This window comes from Physella acuta, unplaced genomic scaffold, assembly GCF_028476545.2.
Source record: "Physella acuta isolate Inbredline_101_S28 unplaced genomic scaffold, ASM2847654v3 ptg000703l, whole genome shotgun sequence".
Lineage (NCBI taxonomy): Eukaryota > Metazoa > Mollusca > Gastropoda > Physidae > Physella > Physella acuta.
This window is the reverse complement of record NW_026732222.1, coordinates 33,390-60,000: the sequence shown is the minus strand read 5'-3', so window position 1 is coordinate 60,000 and position 26,611 is coordinate 33,390. Positions and strand designations below refer to the sequence as shown.

Genomic DNA, 26,611 nt, shown 5'->3' with positions numbered 1-26,611 from the left:
CACACACACACATACACACTCTATATATATATATATTTCGTCAACTGGAAAAAGTAATGACATCCACAAACAACCCTAAACATTTATTAAATCGGTGTCACGAGAAATGAATGGCGAAACAAATCCAACTCTACCTCAACCCACCCCCTCATACTATACTACACCTAGCAAACTTGGGAAGGTAACGACATTTCCCCCCCCCCCCCCCCTCATATTGAGACCCAGGCACTACTACTGAAAGTACCGAGTCATTTGGTCAGCAGGAGAAGGTAATAACACCTTCCATAAGTCCCTATCCTCAACTCCACAAGTTCTGTCCACTGATTTGTCAGAATGTCTGCCTGACAAAAGACAGTGTCACAGTGTCACTTATTGTCACCCAGCATCAAAGTTCACAATGTCAAAAGTCTCACCTAATGTCACCCAATGTCATTAACTGTCCACCATTGTCACACAATATCACTAGTGTTATGCAATGTCACTAGTGTCACCATGTTTCACCACCCAATGTCACACAGTGTCACTCAGTTTCACCCAGTGTCTTAGTGTCACGCAGTATCACAGTGTCACGCAGTGTCACACAATGTCGGACAGTGTCACCCATTGTCACCCAATGTCACCCAATGTCACAGTGTCATCCAGTCTCAACCAGTGGTCTTAGTGTCAGCCAGTCTCACAGTGTCACACTGTGACACCAAATGTCACCCAATATCACAGTGTCACCCAATGTCACACAGACTGCCAATAGCCTTCCATCGCCTCAGCATCCGGCTTTTATCTTCAATACAATATTTCCTTTTCTCAAAACTGTAGACCTTTTTAAAAGTATTTTTTTTTATCCTTCAAGCTAATCAATTAACTCCCCCCACCCACACCCGCCCCTAACTTTTTTCCCTACAACTACAACCATCAACAAAACGAAAAGTAAACTTGAAACGAACGCGAGTGGGTTTTTTTTTTAAAAGTTTTCACCGTCTTCCCCGTGACTAACTCAAGGAACGTTTCTCTTTTGGGCCCCCCTCATTCCGGGCCCCCCGACGGTCAAAGGAAGCAATGAACCATCCCTCCCACAAGGTGTTTCGTCCTGTGAAGATGAAACGACCAGACGACATCAGGTGTGTTCGACGTGGAACCTACTCTAAGAAAATACCTGGGCGCTTTACTATCCCTCCTCTCTGATCTTTCGCGACATTTTTGTCCAACTTCCATTTTATCATTAGCAAGACGTGATTCACCGCTGTGTATGTTGGCTTGTCCCGTCTATTAACGACCGTCGTTTACCCCAAATTTTTCGTCATTTCACTAGCCCGCCATACAAGTAGTTTCAAATGTGTTTTTTTTAAATTTATATATATGAGATCAGAGAAGGGAGAGAAGAATAAAGTAATACTTTAAGTTTTGGGTCTGGTAGGGTTTACATTGAATACCAAAGGAAAATATAGCGTTATATTACCAAATCATCTTAAGCAATTTACTGTGTACACTTTCACGGGGACTTAAATGTTTCTCTTACATGTATATATATATATATATATATATATATATATATATATATATATATATATATATATATATATATATATATATATATATATATATATATATATATATATATGGTAAAATTGTCTCATTGGCTTAATGAGTAATAACAACATAAGATTACCCAATAAAATGTAGTCTACTACTTAAACAGATCCATCTACAGTACTGACGCCAAATATTAATGGTCACTGGAAGGAATGACTGACACACTACCTAGCGGTTTGATTCTTTCATTAGGATTTTAAAGCTCTCTTAACTACCCATAAAGGTTGAGCTGTCGTACGTTTAAAAAATAATTAAAGAGATTAACTACGTCAGTGTTTTTGTGTCTCACGTCGTATGTTATTGATGACGTTGTGTCTTATGTGGGTTGTATATGCACCCCGGGGGTACAGACCTATGTATGTCTCAGACTCAAGCGCTCTCCATACCTGCCAACCCCTCTAGCAAGCTCCATGAATATTTCAGGTGAGGTGGTGCTACATAAAACAGACCGGCCACGCCTGAGCGCACAGAGCTCAAGACGTGAAGCAGACGACCGGCTCCTGGAACCGTTCGCTGACTGGTCTGTGGATTACATCCGCTCCAGGCGGCTTTGTGCCGAGGCGGAGGAGTGGGAACAAAGCCGGACCAGCCGACGAGGAAACTAAAGCGTATTATTTGGAACTTGTTACAAATTGTGTCTCAACATAGACGGGGAACAATCGCTGCAATTACCCTGTTAAACCAAGCTGAAATCGAAGCTGTATTCAATGCGGGGAGGGGGGGAGGGGGTAGTAAAGTCACGCGAAAACAGAGTAACATTGCATGTTCATTTCAAAACGCGCAAATTGTTTTTTATGAGAGAAAAAAAACTTGAAAAGAGGAATACCTGACACACACACAAACAGAGATTACAATTTGTTTTTTTTTTATATTTTCAGCCTGTTTCTTCTTAAGAAATACGTGTTTTTCTGTAGGAATACTATAATAAAATAAAATAAAATGATACGGAGAGATTTTTAGAAAAACTTAACAAAAAAAAGATCGCAAAGTACTTGCAATTATGCCTTTGTGGCGTCATAGAGAATCAAAGGTATGGCAAGACTTCCAATGAAAAAAAAAAGGGGGGGGGGGGGATATTTCAGTCTGAACCCCTTTTCAGTGTTTCATTTTCTTCTCCTAAACCTTGCACGTAAGATTCTTCTTCTTCTATACCTTGGACAAACTAAGCATGGATTTTTTCTCCCCAAATACCTGCAATTATAGGGGGATGTTTCACACAAAGTCCTGGACCATGAATGGGAATACCCGTTCGTAGGCGAACTTCGGCGTTCGTGTCATGTTTAATTGAAGCGCAGGAATTGAATCTCGCTCCGTCTTTGACGGGTTGCCGGTTAGCACAATGCCACCATGGAATTTTAAAATAAAAAGAAGAGCGATAGAGAAAAGCAATAAAAGAGAACCCCTTTTTCTGTTTTTTTTTTATATTCCTTTTGGTTGCCTTTTGAAGAGAACTAAACTAAAAATTTCGTTCCTGAAAAGACGTCTTCTTAAGCGTATATCTGTTTTTATTATTCTTAGGGACATCTGCAAACACGGGGCAAGCCGGGCTATGCATGGGAGTTACTGTAAAACTTCAGTTACCGTGTAACTACAGAGGATGCTGTAATACTTAAGTGATTGTGTCTAAAGTTAAAAGCTAAATCAGGACATTTGAGGTTTTTTTTATTGTAATGCGGTTTTATGTATTCGCGTACTATATTTTAATCTGGGGATGTTTTTTTATCTTTATATGAGTAAAAGTGTTTCGCACATTCTAAAAGTGTTCTGTCTAAAGTGCTTACGGATGATGCTACTCAGTAGATAAACCTAGACATAAATTATGTTAATTTAGCTCAGACTTGCTTTCAAAATCTCGCGGGATAATGTTTATTGAGCGAGAATTGAGAAATGTATGAAGCAGTAGATGTAATCGGCACCTGAGACAATGGCCGCAGGCAGTGCGGAAAGAATAAATTATTAGACGCTGGAATTCAAAAGGTCTTGAAAAGCTGAAGAAACATTTAAATAACGGATGCTGGAATTATGTGCGGCGTCGAAAGCCGGCGGTGACATGTCTGGAGCCGCGTTAAAGTTGCCAGAAGTAGGAGATCAGATTCAATCTGCCAGACATTACGATATAATCGAACTTTTGCAACTCAGATAATAAGTAGTTGCAGATCAGATTCGATCTCCAGACATTACGATATAATCGAACTTTTGCAACTCAGATAATAAGTTGTGGCATTCGATCTCCAGACATTACGATATAATCGAACTTTTGCAACTCAGATAATAAGTTGTGGCATTCGATCTCCAGACATTACGATATAATCGAACTTTTGCAACTCAGATAATGAGTAGTGGCATTCGATCTCCAGACATTTCGATATAATCGAACTTTTGTTAATCATGTTTTGTCAACAATGAAATATTATCTGTGGTTTCAAGTTAGATATCCGCAAACAGGAAGTCGTTTAGCGAGTTTAAAAAGGGAAAGTAACCAGCAATGTGACTTTGTTATCAGCTTAGTGTCTTGGTAGGTGTCTGTATAGTGTAGGAACTACGGACCGTGGGATAGACGAAGTCTGTTTTAAGAGACTTTAAAAGATTGAAAGAACGCTGCAAGCAACATTAATACAAAAAACAATTGCCGATCTGAGCCAGGTATTGATTAGAATAAGATAGGCTCGTGGATATCCTTGAAATCAGGAATCGAACATCCGAGATAACAGTCATGTGCTCTACCACTCTACCACCCTTCCCAGGATTCTTTGTTCGTAATACCGGTACTTAACTTCCTGATTAATACTCATATTGACCTCAAACCCCACCCCAAACATCTCGATTATCCTGAACCATCTACATACAAAAATGAGTCGTACGATGAATTGTAACGTCATCCCCCTCTCCGCCCATATCATTCAAAATTCCCCCCCCCCCTCCCACCCCCTCGCATACCGAAGTGGTGAAAGCCAGCAGAAGTCACAGAGGGTACATGTAGGCTCTCTGTTCGCCGCGTAGTTCGCCTTTTATCTTCGCCGCTCTTTTCGCCTTTGTGGTTTAGTTCCGTGGTTTCGGATTTCGAATCATAAAAAAAAAATATGAAAAGAACCCCACGTCTTTCAGAGAAAATAAAAACCCAACTTGCATCTGATGATCGCAGTATCAGGAGCAGGCACGGGACATGCTCACAGCGGGGAGTTGCAAATATGCATGAATCACAATAACACAGGCACAATAGAGACTGGATTTTATAGCAAGAGGGGGGGGGGACCTATTCAAGACTTCTCGTATGGGTATTACTATAGATAATAATATAGAATTAGCATACTCGTTGACGGGGGATTATATTCTATCTATATATTCGTATACGGGGTAGGGAGGGGGGATTATAAAGATGTTCAGTCTTAAGATGAAATGAAGATGAACTCGGACAGGAGCGTGCTGTGAAAATGTGACGAGTTCGCGAAGAGTTTTTTGTCGGTGGAGTAATTATTTGTTTATAGTTGAGGGAGGAAGAACAGGGTGGTATTGTGGCGATGTAGGGCCTGGAATGTTCTGGAACTAATGCGAGAAGACAGGGTCTGTTTGGTGGCTGACGTCATGGTCTGATGAAGCAAGGTTAAATATTTGGTAATTGTCATCGTTTGCATAGGCGGCGGCAGGTTTTTATTTTCAAAAATGGGGGCCACTTTGTACGGGAAAAAAAAAACAAAAAAAAACAAGGGCGGATCCTAGTGCTCTTGACAAATTAATCTATATTTAATAGCTAAAGTTTAGCTTTTGTTTTAAATATGAAATTATCTTAAGTCAAAGGCGAAATTTCAATGTTGTATAGAAATTATAATATCGACTTTATACACCTCCCCAAGTAGTGCTGGGTACCCATAAAAGCTAAGTGCGCTCAATACACACACATACACATAATGGAAGACACGATATTTCCATGTTTTTAAATGACAATCCTCAACACAGAAATCACCTGCCAAGCAAGCCTAAAGATTATATGAAAATAAAAAATAAATAAAAATAACAGTTGTAATAATCACAGTAACGATTCTATACAAACTATCTGATAAGAGAATGGTTTTATTTTTTCCTGCTGATTTATGCCAGAATCGTGTGAGGCGGGCAATCTTTTCACCCCTCGAACCGACTGCCCCACCGCTAGACCAATCCCTACAAATCCCCTGCGCCCTGATCCAATCGCTCCCGACACCCTCCACGTGAAAAAAAAAGGATAATCCCCTACCCCGGGCGAGATTAAAGACTAGCCTCTTTTACCGGTGTAGTTTTCCGATTGTGTGTGTACCACATATTACCCGTCATCGCCGCCTTGGGGAAATACGAGAAAGAGATGGAGGGAAAAAATCGCGAGATGTTCACTAGTGGTCTTTGAAAGCCTTTTGACATATTTAGACAATGCGAGACATGCAATTTGCACCAAAAGTGTTTTTGTTTTTGGATAATGCCGTATAATTACATGAATTTGAAGTGGGTTTTTTAAATGCTGAAATTAGTCATAATGTAATAGTTTGAAAGATGTTTTGTTAGCATATTTCGAGCGACATTTTTTTAGATTGTATGTTTTACCAGCTATAAATAAACATGTATATTTTTTGTATACTCAAATGTAGTATCTACGTACACGTGTAAATGTAAAATTCTTTTACAAAAGTGAGTGATATATGGGCTATTTTTAGTTAGCTACGTATGTAAAAGACAAAAGAACAATAAATACAGATAAAATCAAACGTCCTAAATAATAGAGGCGATTTTTTTTCCATATTAAGTAATTCCTTTTTAAAACAATTCGTTGTAAATTTTAAATATTATTTAACATTTTTAATAAGAAATAAATTCGGCACTCTGGGTTGCATTCAATATCAGCAAATCCAGTTTCGGCAATCCGGGTTGCATTTAATATCGGCAAATCCAGTTTCGGCAATCCGGGTTGCATTCAATATCGGCAAATCCAGTTTCGGCACTCTGGGTTGCATTCAATATCGGCAAATCCAGTTTCGGCACTCCAGGCTACGCCTCAAACCACGTGCCCCCGTCTGACGCGAGGAACCGCCATGACACGAGGGGACGTAATAATCGCCATCGCTTGACGTCGCGGATCGGAAACCCCCGCGCGCCGCCAACAGATTGGCACCGTGGTCCCAGCTGCTTGGCGAGTGCTGGGGTAGAGGGTATGGGGGGGGGGGGGGGGACAGGAGTGGAAGGGGAGGGGTAGAAGGGGGTGACACACAGCTCTGTTGGTGTGTGCTCACCCTGAAAGTAATTAAATTTCACGAGTCAAGTCCCCTTACACCGCCCGTCCTATCTTTGGTTCGGGTTTTTTTTCGTTTTTTTACCAAGGTTCATAGTTACATCATACGTTTCTTTTTTTTTTTAAATTGCATTTAAAAGACAGGAAAAGGTCACCAATGCACTGTATCTAATCATACGGATTCATCATTCACGTAATACAATGCAGACTAAATTTAGCTCAGTCTAAAATATATTTTTAAAATCCGAAATCGTTTACCCGTTCCATTACGGAGTTAAGTACTAGTATTTAATAATTTTGACTGATAATCAAATAACGGATATAGTAACAGTTTTCTGAGATAGGTTACTGGTTATAAGATAAAATGTTTGGTTTAAATAGGTGACACACCGTTTATAAAGGTTGCACGTAGGTTAGATTAGGATTAAGACATGCAACACGGGGTGTAAGGTTTGTACGTAGAGATTTTGGATTAAGTTACGGATTAGGCTAAGCTGATGCTTTTTTTATCTTCACTTTGTTCTGCACGATATTTAAGTAAGTGTATCTGTCATCCGAGGAACATCTGTCATCCGTATCTTCGCCGCACGGCATAAAGTTAGTGTATCTGTCATCCTAGCGCCATCTGTCATCCGTATCAGATGGTCGGCCCGGCATGGGAAGATTTAAAGAAAATAAAAATGTCTACTTGTGGATACCGTATATCGGTGTATCTTGGATTCGATCGCCGGTCGATGACATGAGTGGTAAGAAGATGAGACGGATTAGAATTGATAAGAGAAAAAAAAAGTTGACGATAAAATGATTTTAAAGTCTGGCCTTGGACTACTTATTGTTTAAGTATAGTGACCTAAATGGTGACCTTTTAGTGACTCAAAAGGTGACCTTGTAGTGACTCACAATGTGACCTTGTAGTGAAAGTGTGACCTTGTAGTGACTCAAAGGATAACCTTGTAGTGACTCAAAATGTGAAATTGTAGTGAAAGGATGACCTTGTAGTGACTCAAAGGATGACCTTGTAGTGACTCAAAGAATGACCTTGTAGTGACTCAAAGAGTGACCTTGTAGTGACTCAAACGGTGACATTCTAGTGACTCAAACGGTGATATTGTGATCAGAGAGTTTGACGGTATATTCAAGTTAATATTGATACGCATTCATGCAACTGCTTTTAGTGGGTTTATTAACGAATAAGTTGAACATATGTTTTTCTGGTGGCGCCATGGTCGAGTCGTTAGCGTTCACGACTCCAAACACGCATGTCCCGAGTTCGGTTCTCAGCCATGTTGACGTCCAGTTGGTTCAGCTTGGTACCTGTGGCAGGAACATGGGTCCCAGGATTGAGTTGTCTGGCACTCTCTTGTCGAAGGCCCCTCTCAGCAATATTCCCTCTAAGGACCAAGAGTGTGTGTGCAAAAAATATGTTGTGTGCGCGGTGCTAAAAATGACTTGGGCAAGTTAATATGTATGTTTAAGCTTGCAATTAAGCAGAGTAATGAAAAGGCATGCATTTTGATAAATTAATAGTATAATGTGTAGGACTAATGAAACGTATGCTATTAAAAGAAGATACAAATCCCATCTAAATAAAATAAAATACACAACAGAAACTTTTAGAGTTATACTTAGACAACAGGTTATATGGTCGACGTACTATGTTAGTGTAATGCAATCGTATGTTAAAAATGTTAATACCATAACGGTAATACAAATACAACAGTTTAACATGTAAACCATTTTAAAGAGCTGACTTGAAAACAAAATTAGCTAACCTTTCAGTGGCATTTATTGCAATTTCTCGCGTCTAACCTTGCCTTGCTTCCGCACCTTATATGATTTGTTTAAATCCATATCCTCTCCAGCATTTAGATATATCCAAATGTGTGGCTTCAAGTCTATTTCGTGCTTGTACTTTAATGCTGTTCATAAGACTAAAACCTCGCTCGGATACTTGAAAAGTACAGCATATGTCAATTAACTTTGCCAATGAGCTAATTTGTTCATCATTTAAAGCAACTCCTGCGTTTTCAGTTAGTGCATTTACTGAACCTGATTTGAGTTTTTCACTGATCTGAAATTTGAAGTCATTTATTGTGTGATAATTGACTCTTCATTTGTTGTTTGTAACACGTCTTTGTACTTTACGCACAGTTCTTTGATATCTTTGACGCCAAACTCAAATGCGCAATTTCTAAAACCAGTAGGATCAAAAGCTGAAGAAAACTGCAGTTCATCTCCTGGAAACCTTACATTTAAATGATCGCAGACCGATCGTATAAACTGTGTGATTTGTCTTGTGTCGATTCCTACGTTTTCATTCAAAATTTTCTTGGCTTTATCATTCCAATAAACATCTTCACTCAGGTATTGTGCTTCTAAATTGCGTATTTTAGAAATGCAAAATTGATGTGCTTCAATCGATGATAAATTATTTCGCTGTAACAACATTGATAGATTAGCTAATTCATTAACGGTATAAAGCGCAATTTGATACAGTGGATCTTTTAATGATTTCAAAACATAACAACAAACAGGATCATTGTAGTCTTGGACTTGTTCTTCACAGTAAGCAGCTAAAACATCAATATTTCTAACAAAAGCACTGACAGCAAAGTGACGTGACAACCATCGAACTTCATAAATTGGTCGAAAAGAAATTACATCCATATCATGCACCTTTGCCAATTCTTCAAATGCGCCCTTTTTAACTGAAGATCGAACTCAGTGCTGTTCAACAAGATGGGGGACCTTAGCCTTCAATAAAGCAGCTAATCCCTTCCTACGGCCTAACATAACCGATGCCCCGTCTGATGTTATCATTACCATGCAGTTTCATTTCAAGTTGATGTTCAGTGTAGTACTGTGTTATGGCTGCCTCCAGAGCTGAGGCATCACATGCGGTAAGCTGAATTATTCCACCAAAAACGGTTTTGTAGAATAAAGAATTGACTGAACGAAATTTAAGATAAAGGATTAGCATTTTATGTACAATTATGTCAGTACTTTCATCAACTATAAGCGTGTGGAACGATGCTACTCGAAGCTCTGTCAGTGTGTTCTTTACAACCACCCGTTGATTGGTTCAACAAACTCAAAGGCGTAATTCTTACTTCGCCAACTGTCTGATATAGAAACATACTTCCCCATGTTGTTATGAATCAGTTGTACCGACAGCATCGAGGCGTGTATTCTAATGGCGAGAAGAACATTATCCATTAGAATTCGAACTTGATCCTTGTTTGACCGATGGCACTCATTTTGTTCAACTCGTTCTTCTCGCTCAGTGTTAGTTTCAAGTACTAGCAGCACAGAACTTACACTTTAGATGCTTCCTAATTCAACTGAAACATTCTTAGAATCTGGCGTTTCGGTTGTCACTTTAACTTTGAGCCATTCCAGTTTAAACGAATCTCTCGCTGTTTTTTTTTTTTTTTTTGCTGCATTGTTTTACCCTTTGTTACACATTTTTCTTTTCAATATGTTCAAATAGCACGGAGTAGTAAACTTTTATTCCTATTTACCAAACCAGTCTGTGAACACTGAAACAGTTCGATCCAGGTGCACGTAATAATCCCAAGAATTGGATATATAGTATATGAATCCTTAAACCAAACAGCAAAAACACATGCACCTTTAGTAAAGTAGATTTTGCATCTGACTGGGGTAAACCGTCATAGTATCAAGGTGATGGGTGGGGGTTGGGAGATGGGGAGGGGCAGTGGCTATAGAAAATAAAACCTTGCATGGTCAGCTAGTGGCCACAATCCCTTTCAGGTATTAGGTCAGTTTTGGGGTAAACCATTAAATCAAGCAGAGGGAGTGTCACGCAGACATCCCATCTGTACCCGCCCCGCTCAGTTGAGAGTTTCCATTAACTAGATCTGTGGTATGACAACCGAGGTCACCCCCTCCCCCAAGTCAATGATACCCCTTGGTTTCTGCACCAAAACACAAAGACTGTTCGTTTAACAAAACAGGTACTAAAAATGTCGCTTCATTCAAGCCACTGGCCACAATTGTTTAGTGAATTAGGCTTGCCCGAAGTTCTGATAATCTGTGCGCGGCATCAGAAAATGTCTGCGCGGCATATTTGTAAGTGCTGCGCGGCCGCGCAGCCGCGCAGCTTAGAGGGAACACTGCCTCTCAGTGGGATGATAGGCTCTATACCACTTAACACATATTCAATACACAACAGAAAAAAAGTATATGGTATGCCCCCAAACCAATAATTCCTATACCCCCCCCCTTTTCATCAATTACATCACCCCCCTTTTTCAATACATCCACCTCACATACAATCCCCATTCTCCCTGTTACCCCCTACTTTTTCCAATGTACCTCCCCCCCCCCTCCCTAACACCTTCCCAACCCCTACACATATCAGATAACCCTCTTGCTGATATGTGTCATTGAGCTTTATAATTCAAAATTGATTCCTTTTAAGTTGTCAAGTACGCAACATTTTTATTTAGAATTTCGCAACATATTTATTCCTCAATTTTGATATTAAAAAATCCCCTATCTCGATAAATAATTGGATCTTTTATAAAACGTTTCAATATAATAATCTAGGGCCATGCATCGAATATTATACGCGAAAAAAACTTAGACACATTAATATTTTTAAAAACTATTTTGGAGCTTAATAGATGACATTTTAATTTTAAGGAATTGGTTCCTTTTAATTGTGTCGGCTCTTTTGTATTGTACCAAAAGCTTAACTAATCTTTTAATTGGAATTGATCCTAAATCTCGCAGCAGCTGTTTGCTTGTTGAAAACAAAATGGCTTCTGCTGCGCTTCCGGAAATGTGTCATTGGGAAGCTGTATCGGTCGTCTCGGTGCGGATTGGTTGGTTGTTAGTCACGTGAGTAATGGATACGTGGATGAGATAAGAAGTGTGGATATATATTGTTTTTAGTGGTGTGGATAATTGGATTTTAAAATGCCGGTGAATATAAAGATAAAAAACTGGGCTGTCAGGGTTTACTATTTTCGAAAACTTATTTTTATTTTATTTTGAATTCCATTTTTTTTTCTTTTTCTTTCTGGCCTAATTTTGAAGCCAAATCCATTTTGTTTTGCCTTGCCAAGATTAAAACTCCTTCCTCCCCCTCCCCCCCCCCCCCCCCCAAAAAAAAAAAAACCAACTAAAGTTGTGTCAAAAATGGTTGGTTTTTTTGTTTTATAACCAAGCCTTTTTTCTCTGCTAAAATAATTTTTCTGTAAACAAACACACCTTTTAACAAAATCCAAGCATACCCCAAAAGCCCATATAAATTGGACAAGTTACCAAAACAACAAAGCAGAAACACTACCCTTTTGAGACAGACCATACACTGGACGTTTAATGTAACACTTACCACAGCTATACCGTATACCATTCCCCTCCCCACCTCTTCACTATCTCTAACTTAAGCCTCCTCCAACTCGCAAACCATATGTCCCTCATCCCACTCTAAACATCTAACCCTAATCCTAGAATCGAACCCACCCATTCCACACCAATGAACCAACAACTAACTTATATCTTTGATTAACCCTTTGAAGGCCGTGCTATCCCTATGTCCAAAGCCAAATCTCCTACAAATATTTTCCCCGTTTTAAATTGTAAGTACAGAGTAAGTAGTGCTCTGAAGCGTATAGGCAAAGACTATTAAAAAGACATAATGGTGGGGATAGAAGCGGAGACAAATCAATGAGGATTCTCGTCTACACGGGGGATAAGATTAAAGCTTGGGGTATTTACATAAGACAGATAATGTAATGCTCGGTTTACGGGTGTTTGGTGGAGCGTCCGACACATCTGCTGCACGCGCGCGTGTGCGTGCGTGTGTGTGTGTGTGCGCACGTGTGTGTGTATGCGTGTGTGTGTGTGTGTGTCGTACAGCACAGCGCATGTCAACACACAAGTAGTCTGGGTCGTGTAAAGTACTTTTTACGTCACTAACACACTGGTACACAGTAGTGTAAACGTGTGTCATATCGCTAACACACCTGAGACACATAGCTGGCACATCTGGTATATATCGATGGTCATAACATGTAACACACATAGTACCTAATACTAACACACCTAGTACATAACTAACACGCATCTGGCACAATGCAAAAACACAGAGTACATAACACACAACTGGTACACAACACTAACGAAACATACACAGTGCTAACACAATGTACACATCCCTAGTACACATGGGATTTATAACACATTTGTTCTGATGTCACTAACGGTCACTCCCCCACTCACCCCCCCCCCCCCCACACCACACACAAACGACAATTACCCCCCCCCCCCCCCCACGCAACACAGGTCAATGACCACATAACCCCCCCCCCCTCCCCTACCCTTGGTTTCACTTCAAAACCTGACACATCAATCACACTGCGTCAACCACCACATATCGATCGGTGAGGCAGATCGAACGCCGTTCAAACTTCTGTGATTACATTTTAATTGACTGCCTTTGGTCGTGTGCGGGCGTCTTGTGCAACCAATACAAAATTGTCTTCACATTGTTGGTCAACCCATGAGCCAGTTATTGTCAATAGTAATTTGTATCGGTCTAAATATGAGCCAGTTAATGTTAATACTAAGTTGTATCAGTCTAAATATGAACCAGTTAATGTCAATAGTAAGTTGTATCAATCTAAATATGAGCCAGTTCATGTCAATAGTAATTTGTATCGGTCTAAATATGAGCCAGTTAATGTTAATACTAAGTTGTATCAGTCTAAATATGAACCAGTTAATGTCAATAGTAAGTTGTATCAATCTAAATATGAGCCAGTTCATGTCAATAGTAATTTGTATCAGTCTAGCAATGAGCCAAATAATGTCAATAGTAATTTGCAGAGGCGTAGCGACCCTTCCCGGCGCCCGGGGACAAACTTTTCGATTTGCACCCACCTCAAGATTTCGATTTGCACCCCCCCCCCCCTCAAACTTTCGATTTGCACCCCCCCCTCAAGATTTTCATTTGCACCCCCCCCCTCAAATTTTCAATTTCCACCCCCCCCCCTCAACCTTTCAATTTATTTTTCCAACCCATTTTGGCGCCCCCTAAGGTCGGCGCCCGGGGACATATGTCCCCCCCCCGCCCCCCTCCCCCCTCGCTACGCTACTGGTAATTTGTATTGGTCTAAATATGAACCAGTTCATGTCAATAGTAAGTTGTATCGGTCTAGATATGAGCTCCATAATGTGAATAGAAATTATCAGTTTAAATATGAAGCAGTTTTGTGATGAGAGAAGTTTACATCAGACAACAGATTGAACAACAGCTAAACTGAAGTAAAATAAACAGTTACTCGTTATAAGCAGAATACCGTTATCTAATTACAGCTAGTAGAGTAGGTTTGTTTACTTATGCATTTTTCCAAGGGCTGATAACTCAGTTATAAAATTTCAAAATCTATTCGACGAACGTAATTGGACACTGTTTTTTTTTTTTTTTTTTTTACATTCTGTTACCACAGTTTATATTTAGACATTTGAAAAACTGTTTTACAAACGAAATACCGTACACCGGTAAACGGCGCGGGTTGTTGAGAATCGCGTGATTTGGGTTCGTTAGTCTGTTCAGCGGAAGCCGGATCCGGCTGAAAGTGACGCTGTGCCGGCTAGAAAAACCGAGGCGGGTGAGATAACTAGTGAGATAAGAGAGATGATGGTGACATTATACTGAGGCGTAATGGTGACATTGTACTGAGGGGTGATGGTGACACGGGTGGCCTTAACAACGAGAAATATGAAACATGGGAATGGGGGAGGGTAGGGGCAGTCTGTTTCATGACCTGGTGTAGATAGGTTTTAAGGTCGTCTGTTGGGGGGGGGGGGGGATAAAGGAGATAGTAAGGTGTTGGACGTAAGGCTCGTGTGTGGATGTCTTATGGAGTGTGTGTGTGTGTGTATGTGCGTGTAAGGCTAGTTTGGTGGAGGGGGGGGGGGTAAATTGCGAGGTGCGTTTTTCTGAAGTAATTGAGGTGGTTTTTATTAAGGGAAAAGTTTGATTTTGTTGTTGGTCGTCGTTTAGAGGAGGCTAGGTATGGTGCTAATGAGGTTGTTAAAATGTAAATAAGATGAAATGGTGTAAGGGGGGGGGGAGGGGGCGGTGATTGATAGACCTGCGGGTTGTGACTAAAATAGACATGAGAGGAGGTGGATTCAATGAGGGTCCATGAGGTAGGGATACCCTTCGGGTGGTGAGTCTCATAGGGCAGGGAGAAATTGTATCTTGTGAGCTCCGTGGGTGTAGTGAGACCCATGAGTATAGAGAGCAGTGGGTTAAATATTCAACAAACCCGGGGGGTAGGGGGAGGGATTGTAGAACGGTGGGTGTAGTGTGACCCTTGTCTGTAGGGAGCAGTGGGGTTAAATATTTCAACACAACCCCGGGGGTGGGGCGGAAGGTTGAGCTAGCTGACCTGCTCGTCCACCTGGTAGCGCCATCAGGTTCCTGTGTCTTTGAGCCTCGGTGGGTGCCAACCAGCTTCATCCAATCGCTTGACCTCTGGTCAGACGATTCCAGCCAACCTCTTTCACCTTCCCGCAGTCATCGAGCCAACTGGTGCCAGGAGGAGGAGAGAAAGGTCAAGGTTAGAGTGGCCGTGACCGTAACACACTTTCAGTTTAGATAAAGTGTCACAAAAAGGAGGAGGGGGGGGGGGGCAGGACCGCACAGGGCACCTTCTGGCGCCCTTAGCGAAGGTTTGGGTGCGGGACACTTTCGGGCGCCCTTATAATTTAGCATGTGTAAATTGTAGATTTGTGTCTAACATGTATATATGGTTCGCTCTCTTTTAAATAAAAAGTCATTCATCGCTAATTTATCCCCGTTCCAACCCAAGAGACACGGGCAGATAAACTAGTGCATCTGTTTCAATGACCTCGGCATACAGGGGGTAATGTGGTTTACACTATGGCTAATCGCCTTGTTTCCCTAACCTGAGTCAGGTACCCATCAGAGCTGGGTCTTCATTGGTAATTAAGTCCATAAAATACCCCCTCTAGGTGGATTATGTAGTAGATGAAGTAGAGCTCGTCGTATCGAGTGACAGTGGAGAACATCTTCTATGTCCAGCTGTCTTCACTTCCCCGACTTAGTCAGGTACCAAGCAGAAGCTGGATAGACTCAGGAACGTCATACTGACTCAAGACCGAACTCTGGACATTTAGTAAACGTGCCCTTTACAATGTCGTCCGAGAATGTTCAACATACTGTAACTTCCTCCAACCTATGTAAGGTACCTAATAGAGCTGAGTAGACTCAATGGACAGTTTACAGACGTGAAACACATAAGGGTTTATTGAACTTGACTAGTTCAGGTACGATAATGAGCCCTACCACTCGACCACAAAGATCTTAAAACCAACTTTTTTGTTTGAAATGTATTGTCTTCAAATGAAACAGTTTTAGAAATTCGATTTTTTAAAATAATAAATAATAATAATATATATATTTTTTTTTTGTAAAATAGATATTCTTTGAAAACTATAAATAACACAAGGTACTACACTCTAGCAACCACAAAATCCTTATTTTATTGAATACTTTTTGTTTGTCACATTGACGAAATACAATTCCCCGCCCCCCTCCCCCCCCCCACCCCCCATTTTCACAACCGTCGAGATAGGACCTAGGCTTGTCAACAAGCATCAAAACCAACACACACACACAAACCATACATAATCATGCAGGATAAAAATAACCCACCGGGAATTCCCAATTCGAAACAAAACAAAAAAAGAAGTTAAAAAAAAACAACTAATAGCCAACCTCAACCGCTTTCACTTCAGATTTTTTTCCCTAGCTCCCCAAAATTTGTCAGCTCCTGTCAATCACCGAACTAGTCTTATTTTATCCCCCCCAGTGCAGGTTTTATACATCGTCTGTTATTATCATTTCTGTATGGACACTGTCAAAGACTGGAGGCACCGTGGGAAATGAAGGGTTAACGCTTGTTCAATAAATTCGTTATACCGGAGAGGTGGGGGTGGGAAGGGTTGGGGTGGGGGGGGGGGTTATTACAGAGTTCTCATGCCTTCTCATCGTTTATTATAATACTGACAACTCAAAAAAAAGCGAATCTTTTTTTTTTCTTTTATAAGCAGACAACTAGTTTTCTAAATATATTCAAACCCCGCCTCCCCCCCCCCCCCCCCCCACCCCTTTTTTTCTCCTCCCAGCTTTGACGATCTACGGCGTTGGGTGAATCTCTATTCACGAGCACAAAAGGGTTAATTTGATTTCGGGTTTTGAGACTAATCGCGAATCTTTTCATCGCTATCTGTGGCGTTTGAATGTCGACCCGCCGCGGATGATGTGTGTTTTGTAACTCCGGCAAATTTAGACGTGGGCCGTTTTTTTAGAATGCCGGAAAACGCACGGCAGTCATAATCGACGTTTGACGGAAACCGGTTGTGTGTTTAAAAATCACGGGGTTAACTCGGGGTCTCTAGCCGGTTACACTGGAACCGGCTGAAGTGAGGGTAAACAAACGCTTAACCGGTAGTGTTTAGCCGGAAATCGCTAAGTCTGGGCAGGCGGTAGTAAAAGATGTTGTATTGGAAACTGTTGTGTTTTAAGTGATGGTCAACAAACGCTTAACCGGCAGTCTTTAACCGGAGATTCTCCGACCGGCAGTCTTTAATCGGAGATTGTTCGACCGGCAGTTTTTAACCGGAGATTGTTCGACCGGCAGTCTATAACCGGAGATTGTTCGGCCTTAGCTGTATGTGTGTTTACGTTGTATGTACATGTTACGTAATATATTTCTTTATTAACGTACGTTTCAATTTAACATAAATGGTGTGAATAGTTATTATACTTGTGAAAATAAATCCTAAAGTATATTTCAATATAACATTCGTTGTGAATATGAAATATTATTTGTAAATATAGATTTTAAAGTATGTTTTAATATTATACTTCAGATGAACTAATATTTGTGAACATACATTTTAAAGTATGTTTTAATACAATATTTCAAGTGAATAAGAACTATCATTTGTGAATATAGATTTTAAGTATGTTTTAATCTACTATTTCAAGGGAATAAGAACTACTGTTTGTGGAAATCAACGTCTGCTATTTGAGCGGGAAAACCCCCAACAAAACCACGAGCCCCGTCCAACAAGATGTGTGATGGATGAACGGTCTGTCAAAAAGTTTGCGTCTTGTTTGGCCCCCTGCCCGTGACGCACACACTGACGCCTGACTCGGGTTATCTTGTTAGCCCCGGGCCTGTCAACACAGATTTGACGTGTGATGACAACTCTCTCGGTCGGACCCTGGGCCTGACGCCCCCCCATCCTTTCCACCTCCCCCCCACCAACCCCAATAAGACGCCCTGTCATCTATACATAGGGAGCAGTACTGTCACATTAGCCTGGGTCAATTATGGTAATTATAATATGAGACAAAAACGATAATTGGCGTGTTAATTATTGAATGGCGTGATGACCTTTTCATTGAAACAACATGACTTGAAATCTTCTGATAAGAATGTGTATCAAATACTGTCGCGGAGGCTAGTTTTTTTTTTATATTTTTTATATTTTATATTTTTATTTTCTTTGGAAGGTATGTGTCTGGGAGAGGGAGGGGGTGGATTTTTAAATGTTTATATGATTTTAAAAACGAAAAATGAAATTTTGAAACGGCACTCGTTCGGCCCTCGTTAACTGTCACTGATAGATGTAGCTTAAAGTGTGACAACTCTATTGTTTGTTGTTTTTTTTCCGGAGGGGGGGGTGTCTATGTGAGGCCTAACCTCTCTAAAACCCACACCATGTACGCCGCTAATTACACAGCTTTCAACATGGCATATAATGTAAAGTTGAAGAGAAAATTTCACATTGTACGACATATACCAACCACATCTTAATTCAACGTGATTTGCAGTCAATTACCATTATGCCGCGGATAGGTTTTCCTTAGGATTCGAACTTGCTGTCTTCAGTGTTGTAGTTTAACGCTCTAACCACTTCACCACGATATCAATGTATATGATAGCTCAATGCAAATTTAGAATGCCTCCATGGCTGTAGGACTTAGGACCGGCTTCTAAAACGTTTAAACTTTATGTCTCAGGATCGAAACCAACGCAAGCCAAAAGCTTCGACTTCACCTTTTAGCTTTAGCGTTCAACTAAACCTAACAATAAGTCACAGTCTTATCTTCATACTGATGGTCTATAAATCATTCAGTGCACTAATATTTTTATATTTGTGTTTCATCTCAACTGTCAATACCTAAAAATCAATATCCGTAGCCAGATAATATCGATCTCATTGAACACCAAACCAACAAAAAAATATGTTAACTATGTCACTAAACAAATAGCACAGCTCTATGAATATTTATCTTTGTTTCAAACTTATTTACATTTGTGTGTGTGTAAAATATTGACACAATTGCTGTGTATGTTGCGCGTTTAACTGAATGTTATAGAAACCGGTAGATAATTGTTGAGTACAATTAGTAAGACCTGTTGGACAATATTGACTCAAGAAAACGTTTATATTTAATTAGAAGAAACGGGGAGAAATTCAGGCATTATAAAGTAAATTAATGGATGGGGGGACTCGAGAACAGAGGTGTGGGGAGGGGTGTGGGAGGGGTGTGGGGGGATATAATAATCAATTAGGGAAATCAATGACTAAAACAAATGTCGCGACTAGGCATGAATACTGTAAAGATTAGACATAAATAGAAAAAGGGGGTGGGATATTGAGGTGAGTTTTTCTGCTGTGTGTGTGTGTGTGTGTGTGTGTGTGATGTGGGGAAAAGGGTAGTTAATTACCAATTAAATCAATGATAAGCAATTATTATATAAATGGGGCTGAACTCTGTATCTGAATGCTCATGTTGGTGTTATACCGTAAAGATAAATACAGATGGTAGCTGCAAACTACTTAGTGTTGTACCGCAATACAGTTCCTCATGTTGTACATGTTGGTGTTCTACTGTTATATTTGACACCAGGTTGTACATGTTGTAGCGATATACAGCACATCGGGCTGTACATGTTGGTGTTATATCGATATACAGATCGTAAAATTTAACGAGACCCATTTTAGAACAACCGTTGAGTTAAATGTCCCTCGCACACGCACCTTCAAGAACCGTGCCCCCCTCCCCCCCCCCCAACCCCTGTTTTCTAGTGTGGACTGTAGTCACGTGACAGTAGCCAATAAACCTGGCAGTTCATGTTGTTGCTATGGTTGTCTGGCAAGAATGGCGGCTTTAATGACGTAAACATCACCCCCACCCCTTTATATTCTGGGTACTTATTGGGTCACAACCACAACTCTACTGCAGCTTCATGGAGGGAGGTAGTGATGGGGGGGGGGGGTAAGAAAGGGACAAGTATTATGGGAGAGTGAGGTAAAAATTGTGTGAAAGAAAGAAAAGGCATCTTATATAAGTGTATGTTGTCCTGTCTGTACATTGACTACGTACACTGACGAAGGGCCTTATGTCGAAACGTCCGTGATACTTGCAATTGACTTTTGTTTTGTGGGAGACCAACATTATCTATTTTTATTATTACTATTTGTATTAACCTCACTCTGCCTCGCATTATGGTACTAAAATAACATTTTATGTCTAATTTTGTTCTAGATCGTGTGTTAAATAACACTTACTAAGCGACGCCACAAGCGCGTTATAACTTCCTCTCCGGATTGTTTACATTCCACGACGTTTGACTTTTGGAAACTCAGAAGTCTTGCTTCGGCACCCCCCCCCCCCAATAAAGTCTACCCCCCCCCCCGAAAATATCAAGTGGCCCCAGGAGATAAAAGTCTGGAAGAAACACTGCACCCCCCCCCCCCCACACACACTCACAAAACACACCCACTAACACCCTTCACCACCACTTCCATTCCCCACGCACACACCTGCCAGAGTCCGATAAACGATTTCACACTCTCAACCACTCGGTGAAATCATTAGCAGTGTAGTAGTACCAGCAGTAGTACGGAGTACAGGGAAAAACGGACACCTTTACGAACTAGTCCTATACTTAAAGTTCTAAGGTGGCCTAGCGGTAGATTTCGAATCCGGATTCAAGGCAGAAGAACTTCCCTGAGTCCACCCAGCTCTGATGGGTACCAAACTCACTCCTTTTCGAACCTGACGGACCTCGGCATATGAAAGGATAGTGTGGTCAGCACTAAGCCCAACCACCTTTACGTTTCTTAACGTTATCAGGTACCCACCTGAACTGAGTGGACTCAGCAACTTCCTACAGACGAGTATGGGATCCGAACTCGAGTCTTACGAGATAACAGTAGTGCGCTCTACCTTCCTACCACGCCTTCCTATTACCTTATGAACTACGTCTTTACATAACAACCTAACCGTCAAGGTCTAAATCTTAAACACAATCCATAAACTTTACATACAATGCCTAAACATTACCTACAGCGATTTCACCTTAGGTAAAATTCTATGCCTTATTGAGATGGCGTATATCTCTCAACCACCTGATAATACACAAGCTTCTAATACACCTAATCCTAATCGTTTCAAATATCAGCCATCAACTTCTAAAACGTTTACAACTTGTCTGTAGCCAATCCAAATGATTGATGTTTTTTTTTAGATGTTCAAAGCATTAGTTCTCGGTAATAAATTAGTCGTGACATCCAAGTCATCTCCCCTTTGTAGACAGGGGACATTACTTGTGTAGTGTTACCCAAATGTAACTGCGGGGAGAGTGGGGGAAGGGGAAGCGGGGGCTTCATCCATAAATCTTCATCTATTATACGATAGCTTTCATCTCAATAGCATCGCTGTTTTTTTTTTATCTATCTCTCTGACTTGATAGATTGTCTTATCTAGGTAAGTCTATTGAAGTCCCATGTCGCAAGCCGTAGCTAAACAAATCTATTGAGCAGAGGGGGTGGGGAGGGTGGGAATGTGTGTACTTATGTCGGGGGACATGTGTATACGCATGTTGGGGGGGGGGGGGGGGGGACGTGTGTGTACGTATGTCGCCAACATCAACGGTCGGGCTGATTCGGCGGGGTGTATTAATCAACTGTCTTATACTATAATCATCAAAGTAGATTAGTTGAATACATTTATAGAAGGAAATAATAAGGAACAAATTAGACTCAGGGCGTCCAATAATGGGCACTGTTTATATATATATATATATATATATATATATATATATATATATATATATATATATATATATATATATATATATATATATATATATATATATATAAGGAACTAGAGAGGCCAGTGCAGTTCAAACAATACTACACTGTTATAAAATTATTTATCAAACCCCAACCAATCTCTTATCATTGGCCTTTGGCGCTTTACTGTCAACATATACTATAATACTAAATATACTATAATACTAAATAGTGATTCTTATTAAAAAAAAATGTGGAAAATATACATACATACACATATACAAAAATACATATATATATTGTGTGTATGTATTATGTGTGTGCAGTATGTATAGGTGGTATCAAGATATAAAAGCTTACCTGAGGTTTGTTGAAATAGCGTAGGTACTCCAGTCTGTGTTTAGGTTGACTAGCTGTTAAAGTTAGAATAGTGGCTAGCTCTGCTTCCCCTGCTTATACCTATTGTTAACTGGCGATTGACATTCGGCCAATACTCTGAGCACATAGAGCCTAGTTCGAATACCACTGGCGCATATTTTTTTTAAATTTCGATAGTTTATTTTCCTTCAGAATAAATAAACTATATTAAACCACACATGAAATAGAAAATAGACATCAACGGAAACTTTTACCTAAGCAACTAAAATAGATTTCAAACCTTCAAATATCTACCTTTATGAATATACAATCGCGGTGAATGTTACTTTATAAACTAAAATCGATACATTGAATGTCTCCTTAAAACGACACAAAGTTTTATTATGATCTATCAATGACGATCTTTACCATGACTTCAGTGAACACAACAATCACACTATGTCCTTGATCTTTACTATAGAGCTTAACAACAAACTTGAAAAGATACGAATTCTTTGTTTCGTATTTAATGACTATATTTCCAACTTTTTTTTTTTTTTAAATTTCGAGTGCGAAGTTTAAATCTAACAAATAAAATGGACAGTTCGTTTAGCCGTTCCTATCGTAAGATCATGTCATAGATATCCATAATATCAAGCTAGAAACATTTCCTAGGCAATACCTCAGTTCAAATTACCACTAAACTATAGCGACGCTTTAGAATAATAGCCCTAAACACTGATACTTATTAATTCCCTGAATAGTATCATACGCTTAAACCTTTTTAAACCCCTACGCTTTGTTTAAACTCTAACCGTAAACCTAACACGTTGACAGCATATTGTTAAACGTGTAATAACAACTAGCTCTGGAACTTCTAAATGAGGGCTATATGCGGCAACTGGTAAAAAATATGAACTTTCCACGTTTCTTACCTAGTGATGTTAAAGGAGATGGTCATTCATCTTTCTTGGTGTGGTCAATATTATAAGGTCATTAGAGTTACTTTTAAATTTGTGATTAACTTAAGGTCATCACTAAATTGAGTGGTCAAAGATAGGTCATCAAAGTTACTGGATGTCGTCAACGTAAGGTCATCGCTACATTGAGTGGTCAACGATAGGGCATCAAAGTTACTGAATGTGGTCCAAGATAGGTCATCAAAGTTACTGAATGTGGTTAACGTATAGTCATCAAAATTTCCTCAATAGTGCGGTCAAAGTAACTTAAATTAATGGTCAGCCGTAGGTCACCAACGCGTTGTAAGTACTGTGGTCAGAGCTACTTGGACAAAGTGGTCAAAATAACTAGAACAGTGTGGTCCGGTTGGATTAAAGACACGTACTGATTACTGTCAACTAGGGGCCTGGGTGAACGTTGATACATAGATCTAGTAAGAAGTTAATGAACGACAAAGCGGCAAGTTCACACTTTACGGCAAAGAATAACGGTAAAAGGTAAACATCAAAACCTCGGACAAAACGAGGGATTCGCCTAACGGGCGAAGACCGACACCCAACAAACAAAACAACCAATGCGCCACACAGAAAATAAAAGATATCTGCGCGACAGTTTTCGCAGTGAGTACTTTCACAGAGGTGGATGAGCTGCAGACGCGCATGATTAAAACCCGATATTAAGACGAGCGTTATCCTGTGCTATGATAATCACGATAACAAAATAAAAATAAAAAAATATATAACTTAACTATAAATTCACCACACTCACTCATAAGAAACTGTCCATCACACCAGTAAGTAAAGTCCTGTTATCCGAAGGTAAACTGTTCATCAACAAAAACAACAGTTGTGAATATATCCCGCGGGCTGTTAACTCCTCACCGACTGGGGGGAAAGTTGCTGTCTATTCACACAACCAGCCTAAGTATTAAACTCGCACAATAGACGCTAAACAATACTGCCTGCTCGCCCACCAGTCTCATTTTGCCAATAGCTTGGTGCTCTCTTGTCTTCCATAACATCCCCCCTTCCATTTTTCACCCCCCTCCCCCGTCTTTTTTTCCCCTACTTCTCCCCCCACCAGACGACACCCCCTTCTTGTCGGTGTCCTCCTTCGGTATCACCCCTCGCTTTCCTCTCATCCAATCGCATGCTCGAAGACTCGTCGCGCGGTACATCCCTCACGGTATCTCCGCTACAGATAACAGCACCGGTCGCGGCGGATTCAACCCGCCAGACACACAGCCGGCTCGAGTGCGGGATCTTCCCCGAGCGCCGCGTCCTCGCCGGGTTGGCCCCGCCCCCTCGACTTTGGCCCCGCCTCCGCAGTCACTCCGCGGAGCCGTGAAGAGAAAACCGCCGGCCGCCCTCGTGATTACGTCTTGAACAAGCGTTTAGTGATTGACGACTTTCTTAAAGCCTCGAGCCTCGCTGTGTATTTGCTTACATACGAGCTTGTGTAATGTTATATATATATACACACACACACCGGCAATTATATTTTAAAATAACTTTTTCTTTCGCAAAAGCGGAAGGTTTTATTTTTTTGCCGTAACTGTGATTTATAATTAGCATTTCAGCAGTAGTTGTCTTAATAAGTTTTGTTAGCGAAAATTGTTAGGTTGAGGGTTATTGTATTATGTCTTAGTTACCACCACGGGTATTTATTTCAAGAGCCAGATTTTATTTAAAAAGCGCTAAGACTTAATACGATCTTTGACAGGGAAAGACTTTAGCGATGGGTGTTTGTCCCCCGCCTCCCCCCCCCCCCCTCCTCCCCCTACACATACAGTAACACGTCGGAAAAGGGCTGGGATTAGCATTAGAACTATCAGCTAGTGACGAAACTGCTCCGTGACGTAGCTAACTGGTCACGTAGCTATACAGTGACGTAGCTAAGCAATGACGTAGCTAATAAGTGACATAGCTAAACGACATAACTAACAGTAACTAACCTGTGACTAACTGGTGATAGTTCAACGACTCGACACAGAGCCAATAATTCACCCCCCCCCCCCCATGTAGATTATTGCTACTTATTCAAACAAAGGGCCTACTTGATAATAGTGTCCTAACCCTAACCATGCCTCTACCAAACCAATGCTCATCGTAATCTAAGGCTATGACTTTAACCCTAACCCTGGATCTAACCCTGACCCTAAGTCATAACACTATCCTTGACACTAGCCCTTACCCCGTCGCTTATCGTCAACATTCCCAAATCATACGCAAACCAACCGGCAGTTTTAAAAAAAATTGAAAGGATACCTTATTGTATAACCTGTGCTTGAAAAAGAAAACTATTTATATTTTCAGACTCATTAGTGAGTCATTAGTATCCTATTCTTAAATGTATAAATGTATAATGCATATTTACCTAACAGGAAATTGCTGCTACCTCCCCACCCCCTCCCCAAGCCACATCCAACATCATCCTAGCTACTCAACAGTCTACAACCACTAAACACCCCCCCCCCCCCCACCTCCCCCCCCCCCCACCCCCGTGAGCTAATCCCAGAACCCCGGCCACTGTTTGCCGTCATCTCGCCGTGAATTAATAACACCGTCGGCCGGTCTGCCGGTCTTTATGAGATTACCAGTGCCGGCACCATCTGCCTGTGATTGCCCAACCGGCTCACGGTGCCAGCCACTGCCTGATAGTCCACGAGCATGAGCCGTGTTTGCCGGAGACCGAGCCCTAAATCAAGTCCTCCAAGACGCCCCGTGGGAGGGCAGCCCTCGTCACGTGATTCCCGGGAAACGAGTGCGGGCGACTAAAACATTTCAATTTAATTCTATTAGCGTTATCTGCTGATTGGATGTAGCGTGTTAATAACACAAGGAACAAGAAGATAAGGTACTTATCCGTCTTCTAACAGCACCGAACGGCTGTTATATCTTTCTGAGTGTGGTAGTAAAGCCACCTTTAACTTGTCCTTAACTGTGACTCTAGCCTTAGTCATCGAATAATCACTTATGTTAATCCCACCCTAACCTTTACTTTGTTCATACTCTAACCCAGGCCACGTAACATGGAAATGAAATACGTTCTGATTCCATTCCCTTCGCCGGTGAACCACACGTAGAAAAGACAACTTTGTTAATATTGTAACATAAGGGCTCGGGAAAAACGTGGTCGACGGGCAGAATGATCACTAATAACCAATTTATCTGGTAAGAAATAGTGTTCGTTCTTCGCGATTGGCTCTCCTGAGAAAGGACATATCAAAATTTGGCCATGATTAAGAAACGAATTTGGCTTTTTAAATAGCCAAATTGGCAACCGTCATTT

General features: G+C 40.8%; 1 protein-coding gene across 1 annotated transcript in view; it reads right to left on the bottom strand.

The window, feature by feature from the left end:
• The window catches only part of LOC131949592 (histone-lysine N-methyltransferase PRDM16), a 61,166-nt gene extending 45,791 nt beyond the window's left edge, over positions 1–15,375 (bottom strand). Inside the window, exon 1 of the mRNA XM_059311436.1 lies at positions 15,271–15,375. The gene's annotated coding sequence lies outside the window, so the exon portion shown is untranslated. The remainder of the gene's footprint in view (positions 1–15,270) is intronic.
• Between the last annotated feature and the right edge of the window lie 11,236 nt (positions 15,376–26,611).